The sequence below is a fragment of the Sciurus carolinensis genome, chromosome 10 (genome assembly GCF_902686445.1).
Source record: "Sciurus carolinensis chromosome 10, mSciCar1.2, whole genome shotgun sequence".
NCBI classification, from domain to species: Eukaryota; Metazoa; Chordata; class Mammalia; order Rodentia; family Sciuridae; genus Sciurus; species Sciurus carolinensis.
This window is the reverse complement of record NC_062222.1, coordinates 119,882,340-119,889,881: the sequence shown is the minus strand read 5'-3', so window position 1 is coordinate 119,889,881 and position 7,542 is coordinate 119,882,340.

Below are 7,542 nucleotides of genomic sequence, written 5' to 3'. Positions count from 1 at the left end.
TATTAACTTTTGACATTATTTCCTGAAGTTTTTGGTTCTATTGAGAAAGTCATTGTCTGTGTCTACAACCTGGAGTGTTGACTCTAGGTTTTCTTCTAGGAGTTGCATAGTTCCTGGTCTAATTCTGAGGTCATTGATCCATTTCGAGTTGACGTGAGGTCTAGTTTCATTCTTCTTTCTACATGTGGATAACCAGTTATCCCAGCACCGTGAAGAAGAGTGTCTTTTCTCCAACATATGTTTTTGGCACCTTTGTCAAGAATCAGATAATGGTAGATATGTAGGGTCGTCTCTGTGTCTTCTTTTCTATTCTGTTGGTGAATGAGTCTGGTTTAATGCCAGCACCATGAAGTTTTTGTTACTAAAGCTCTGATGTATAATTTGAAGTCAGGTATTGTGATGCCTCCAGCATTGCTTTTTTGGTTTAAAATCACTTTGACTATTCTGGGTCTTTTATTCTCTCAAATAAATTTTAGGACTTTTTCCTTTTTTTTTTTTTTTTTTTTGGTTCTGTAAAGAATATCATTGGTATTTTGATGGGGATTGCATTGAATGTGTATATTGCTTTCAGTAGTGTGGCTATCTAAACAATATATTAACTCTGCTATCCATGAACATAGGAGGTCTTTCCATCTTCTGAGGTCTTCTTCAATTTCTTTCTTCAATGTTTTATAGTTTTTATTATAGAGGTCTTTCACCTCCTCGGTTAGATTTATTCCTAGGTAATTTTTTTAGGCTATTGTAAATGGAATTGTTCTTTGATTTCTTTCTCAGGAGATGTATTGGTGGTATATAGGAAAGTTATCAATTTTTGTATATTGTTTTTGTAACCAGTTACTTTGCCAAATTTGTTTATTTGCTCTAGCAGCCTTCTGGTGAAGTTTTTTATTTTATTTTATTTTTTTATCTTCTAGGTATAGGATTATATCATCTGAAAACCATGATAATTTGATTTCATCCTTTCCTGTTTTTGTCCCTTTTATTTCCTTCTCTTGCCTAATTGCTCTGGTTAGAATTTCTAGCACTATATTCAACAGGACTGGTGAGAGTAGACATCCTAGTCTTGCCCCAGAGTTTAAAGGAAATGCTTTCAGTCTTTCTCATTTACTCTGAGGTTGACTTTGGATTTTTCATATAAGGTCTTTATGATTTTGAAGTAGGTTCCTTCTATCCCTAGTTTCTTCAGGATTTTTGTTGTGAATTGGTGCTGAATTTTGTCAAAGGCCTTCTCTGCATTTACTGAGATTACTAAGTGATTTCTGTCCCCAATTCTGTTAAGGTGATGAATTACATTTATTGATTTGCATATATCAAACCATTCTTGCATCTCTGGAATAAAACCAACTTAGTTTTGTTATACAATCTTTTTAATATATTGTTGAAGGTGATTTGCTAACATTTCATATTTTTGCATTTAAGTTCATCAGGGATATCGGTCTCTAGTTTTCTTTGCTTGATGTGTCCTTATCTGGTTTTGGTATGAATGTGATACTGGATTCATAGAATGAATTTGAAAGTGTTCCATCCCTTTGTATCTTATGGAATTACTTGGGGAGTATTGGCATTAGTTATTCTTTAAAGGTTTTGCCGAATTCAGTTGAGAATCCATCTGGTCCTGGACTTTTCTTTGTTGGAAGATTTTTATTACTGCTTGTAACTCATTACAAGTTATTAGTCTGTTTAAGTTTTGTATGTCCTCTTGATTCATTTTTGGCAGACTGTCTAGAAATGTATCCATTTCTTCAAGGTTTTCCAATTTTTTGTAGTATAATTTTTCAAAATTGTCCCTAATGATCTACTGGATTTCTGAGATGTCTGTGGTGATTTCTCCTTTCTGATTTTATTAACTTAGATTTTCTTTCTTTTTATTTTGGTTAGATTGGCTAAGGGCTTATCAATCTTGTGTATTTTTTCAAAAAACCAATTCCTTGTTTCATGGATCCTTGTATTGTTTTTTCTTATCAAGTTCATTGGTTTTGACTGTGAAATTAATTATTTACTTCCTTCTACTAGTTTTGGAATTGGTTTGTTCTTCTTTATCAAAGGCCTTGAGGTGTATCATTAGGTTGTTTATTTAGATCTTTCTGATTTTCTTATGCAGGCACTCATAGCTATAGACTTTCCTCTTGGAAATGACTTCATATTGTCCCAGAGGTTTTGCTATGTTGTGTCACTATTCCAATTTCAGTCTAAGAATTTTAAAATTTCTTCCTGATTTCTTTTATCATCCACTCATCATTCAAAGGAGTATCATTCAATCTCCATGTGTTTATATAGTTTCTGTAAGTTTTGATCATGTTGATTTCTAATTTAATTCCATTATGATCTGATAAGATGCAATAAATTATATCAATGTTTTTTGTATTTTATAAGTTGCTTTGTGGCTTAAAATATGGACTATTTTGGAGAAGGTTTCATGGGCCACTGAGAAGAAAGTGTATTCAGCTGTTGTTGGATGAAATATTTGGTAGATGTCTGTTAGGTCCATTTGCTTTATAATATTTGTCAGGTTCAAAGAGTCTTTACTGAGTTTATGTCTGGATAACCTATCTAATGTTGAGAGAGGTGTGTTGAAATCACCCAGTATTATTGTACTGGGGTCTCTGTGAAACTTCAATTTAAACTGTTTCTCTTTTATATAATTAATTGTACCCATGTTTGGGGCATAAATATTTATTATTGTCATATCTTCTTGTTGGATTGTTTCCTTTACCAATATAATGTGACCTTCTTTGTACCTTCTGATTAAATGAAATCTGCTTTTTCAGATATAAGAGTGGCTAATCCTGCTTGTTTTCTGACTCCATTCACATGGGATATCAATTTCTATCCTTTCACTTTCATCCTGTGGCTGTCTTTGCCTGTAAGGTGTGTCTCTTGCAAATAACATATAGTTTGGTCTTGTTTTTAAATTCATTCTGCCAGTCTATGTTTTTTAATTGGAGATTCAGACCACATATAGTCAATGTTATTATAGAGAGATGTTTATTACTACCTGACATTTTTGATTTATTTATCATGTTTCATTTGGTTTGGTTTCTCATTTGCTTAGCTACTCTTTAAATGAGATTTGTTCTTTTGTAAACTTTGAGGTTTGTTTTGTATTTCTTCTGTGTACAGTATTTCTTTCAGTAAGTTCTGTAGTGCTGGTTTAGTAGTCATGAATTCTTTTAGTTTCTGCCTATTTTGGAAGGTTTATATTTCATCTTCAAATTTGAATGATAGCTTTGTTGGATATAGCAGTCTTTGTAGAATTTGGACTGAGAAATCAGAAGTGATTATTATTGGCTTGCCTCTAACTATGACCTGATAGTTTTCTTTTGAGGCTTTTAAAATTCTATCCTTGTTTTTTGTGTTACACATTTTAATTACAGTGTGTTGTGGAGAGGTTCTATTACTATTTTGTCTACTTGGGGTTCTGAATGTCTCCTGTGTCTGGATGTCCATTTAATTCTGAAAGTTTGGAAAAATTTTCTGTTATTATTTCCCTGAAGAGTTTATCCATTCCATTAGCGTACAGCTCACAGCCGTCCTCAATTCCAGTGATTCTTGAATTTGGTCTGCTCCTGTTGTCCCATAGTTCTTGTAATTCTGATCAAGGTTAATTATTAATTTTTCTTCAACACTGTCTGAATGTTCAAGGCTGGCCAGTTTGTCTTCCAGCTCTGAGATTCTGTCTGAAGTATGGTCTCCTCTATTAGAGAGACTTTCAATGGAACATTTTATTTGATTTATTGTCTTTCATTTCCAAGATTTCTGTTTGGTTCTTTTTCAATATTTCTATCTCTTTATTGAACTTCTCATTAATATTCTGTAATGACTTCTTTAATTTACTCTGTTGTTTTACTGTTTTTCTTGGAATTAATTGATAAATTATAAAGATACTTTTAATAAAGATTCTTTTGAATTCCTTATCTGGTATTTCATCCACTTCAATATTTGTAGGGTGATTTTCTAGTGAGTTATGAACTTTAGGAGGTGTTGTGTTAGCTTGCTTTTCCATATTTCTTTTTTTTTTTTTTGGGGGGGGTGCTGGGGATCGAACTCAGGGCCTTGTGCTTACAAGGCAAGCACTCTACCAACTGAGCTATCTCCCCAGCCCCCATATTTCTTGTATTAATGTATCAGGTTTTATGCTTCTCTTGGAAGGGATTTCTTTTCCACCCTTATGTGTGGACTTCTGTAGGGCACAGTTTTCACATGCTAAAATTTCCTAGAGTGTTCTGGATTGAGACCTCCTCATAATGTGGTGTCCACAGATTTTTTTGTTATTTCTCTCTGTTTCTGCTATAGCAATGAATGGATATCTATAGTTGGAACTGGGGGCTCATACCTATTTGTTTCTATGTGGGGCCTGGTTGTTAGTTTGGGTTTTTATCTGTTGTACTCTTTGTATTAAAGTATAGACAAAGATTGAGTTTCATTAATTTGTAGGTAGAACAAGGTATGCTGTCTTTTGGTTGAGTTTAGTTCAGTCACAGTGTTTCTGCTCTGTGAGCTTGTACTATCTCTATAGGTTCCCAATAACTCACAGAGTAAGGGGAAACACAATAGCAACAATCAATGCAAAGAAAAATAGTATTAAACTAAATAGTTGGTTCCTACTATGACATCTTCAATGTTAATGGCCACAAAAAACAGCAATCACCAACAGAAAAAGCAATAAGTAACCATGAACTATATCTGACATTAAATAAAACAACAGGTGTCAACTGTGTCATCTATGGCAGTGATAACATTAATGGTGGGTACAGGAGTTACATAAACCAATTAGTGTTAAAAGATGGTAAGAATACAGTTAATTAAGAGAAAAGAAATTGTGATAAGAAGATAGGAAAGAGTTTATAATTAAAAAAATGAACAAAGAATGCAGAAGATTTGTAACGTGATAATTATAAGGAAGAGGAGAAAAAAGAACAAAGGGAGAGTGAAAGAGAGAACAATAGAATTTGGTTGTTAGCAAAAGAAGAGAGAAAGAGAAACAAGAAAAACAGACAAATGAAAAACAATACAAAACAAAACAAAAATATGTTAATCAAAAACCTTAACATTCAAAGACAAGGCAAAAAAATAGCATTTAAAAATGCTAAAAATGAGGAAAAAAAGAAATATGTATAAGTTTATATGTCCATGAAACAATTAGCACAGCAAAAATACACTCAAAAGATAAAAATTCTCAATAAAAAATTAAGGAATCATTTCTACTAACATGGTCAAAATAGTCAATGATAATAGATAGACACTGTCTATGCCTGACTGTTTTTCTCTCTGTTTCTTCTTGGGCGATATACTGAGAATGAGAGCAAGAGCTGCGGATTGTTAATGCCTTCCTCTTTTTGTGTTGCTCACCAACTTGCCAGTTAGAGTGGCCTGAGACTGAAGCTAGTTCAAATAATTCTCAATTTCCCTTCTCCCCAGCATGAGGTAGGATGGGATGGCAAGTACTGTCAGGTGGAGTTTTTCTGCATAGACCAGATCAATGCTCTTCCAGAGTGGGACCACTGCAGACTTTTATGAGTGGACTTATAGCAGGCAAGGCTTAGGTCTAATCAGGTCTCAGGGACTTTGCTGAGTGGTTTCTTCTCTGGAGAGATTAAGTCAACAATCCCTAGGGTCTGGCAGTTGCCAATATGTGCTGGAAGTCTGGATCTCAGGACCCTCCCAAGGATTCTACTCATGGGATGAGGGAGCCAGTCTTTCACTCCCTGTGCTGTCCATGAACACAGCCTTCCCAGGCTTAGTCCCTGAATGTATTCACCTCGCCTGTTTAGATACCAGACCTGCTCCAGCCGGTCACGTGAGCTGCTAGACTCAAAGTTGGGTGGTGAGTTGGGCTCCCCTTTGCTTTTCCAACGTGAGTCCTCTGGGTAAAATAGTCTCTGTGCCCATTTCCCTCCCATTCTGCTAGGTACACTGTAGACTCCACCAAAGGCACTTGCCAGGACAGTGTAGCCATGTGTGCTTAGATCTCCCAGCTCCTACAGCAACAGCTGCAGTGTGTCCCCCTCAGGATCTCTCCTGTCTCAGCTTTCCACAGTCAGCTGGGAAACATGGACACTTCAAGCACCAGTGCGCAGTGCAGCCTCTGGATCAGCTAAGGGCAGGCTGCTTTTCTGATGTCAGTTTTTTTTTTTTTTTTCATACTAAATCTGTTCATTGTGTTTCTGTGTTATCCCTCCCTCTCCACTGAACCACCACTGCTCCTGCTGCTTCCTCAACTGACTTGGCTACAAAGTGATTTTTCTTCTTTGTTTAATGAACCCAAATTTCTGAGTTTCTAAGACACTCTGACTGTCCAATATTGAGTTTTAGTGGAATCTCTCTTTCACCCACCTCACAGAGAAGCAGAATTCCTGCTGCTTGAATCCCAAGCCATGAAGCAACTAGGAATGTAGCCATCCTGTACTCCACCATCTTGAGATCCCTCACCAAATGGTTTTCAAGTAAATGGTTTCCAATGGTTTGTAAGTAGATTTTTGAGACTATAGTGGACTGTCTCACGGGTCCAGACTTCCTACTGTAAGGACTTTGCTATTGTGGTTATTGGACTAAAGGTGTTTTGAGGTCAGTTGTCACAGCTCTGCAGTGATAAGATGCAGTGGACTTAAGGCCATGCACTCATATTCTCTGATACTCCTCCCTTGAGAATTAGAGTGTAATTTCCCTTAACTTGAATGTGGCCTGGACCTATTGACTTTCTTCTCACATAGAACATGGAAGAAGTGATAGAAAACCACTTCAAGAATAGGGTATAAAATGACTATAGCTTCCGTCTTGGGAGGGAGTTGTCTCTCACTTTCCCTTGGTTTGCTCGCTCTGGGGGAAGTGGCCACCTCCTGAGGCAGCCCTGGGCAGAGAAGTATCAAGTGAGCTTGCAGAAGATCCCTGGAGGTCTGACAGTGGACTTGGAAGCAGACACTCCCCAAGCTGAGCCTTGAGATGACAAGACATTGCCTGCAGCCTGATGAGAAGCATTGAGCCAGCGACACTGGCCAAGTTGTGCAAGATTCCTGACACAGAGAAACTGTGAGCTAATAAGTATTTGTTTATGTTGAAGGTCTAATTTGTTACATGTCGATAGATAACCCATGTAAGGAGCCAATGCACAGTGCTGTAAAATCAAACTCCTGTCCAAGGAGGCAATACAGATCCAATGGTTTGTTGGTGGTAGAGGATCAGTAGACACAGTGTGACTAGGGTTAAGGCAACAGGATGGTTCTCCATCTTGGGATGTGGACTGACGTCCCTAGGGTAGAGGGAAACCCTAGTAAGTAGGGAGACTCTGTGAAGTAGAGAGAACTTACTTCCTGTGGCGGCAGAAAACTTAAAGAAGAAAAGAATATCTACTGCACTGACATAACAACAAGCAGAAGCAGCAGCCAAGGTTGTCCAAAACCATGGGGTTGTCAAACTTTTTCTGTAAAGAGCTAGATAATTATGTATTTTAGGCTTGAGGGACATATAGTCTGCATTGCAACTATGGAAACTGCCACTATAGAAGGAAGACAGCTTTGGACAGAGTGTCAGGGAGTGTGTTTGACT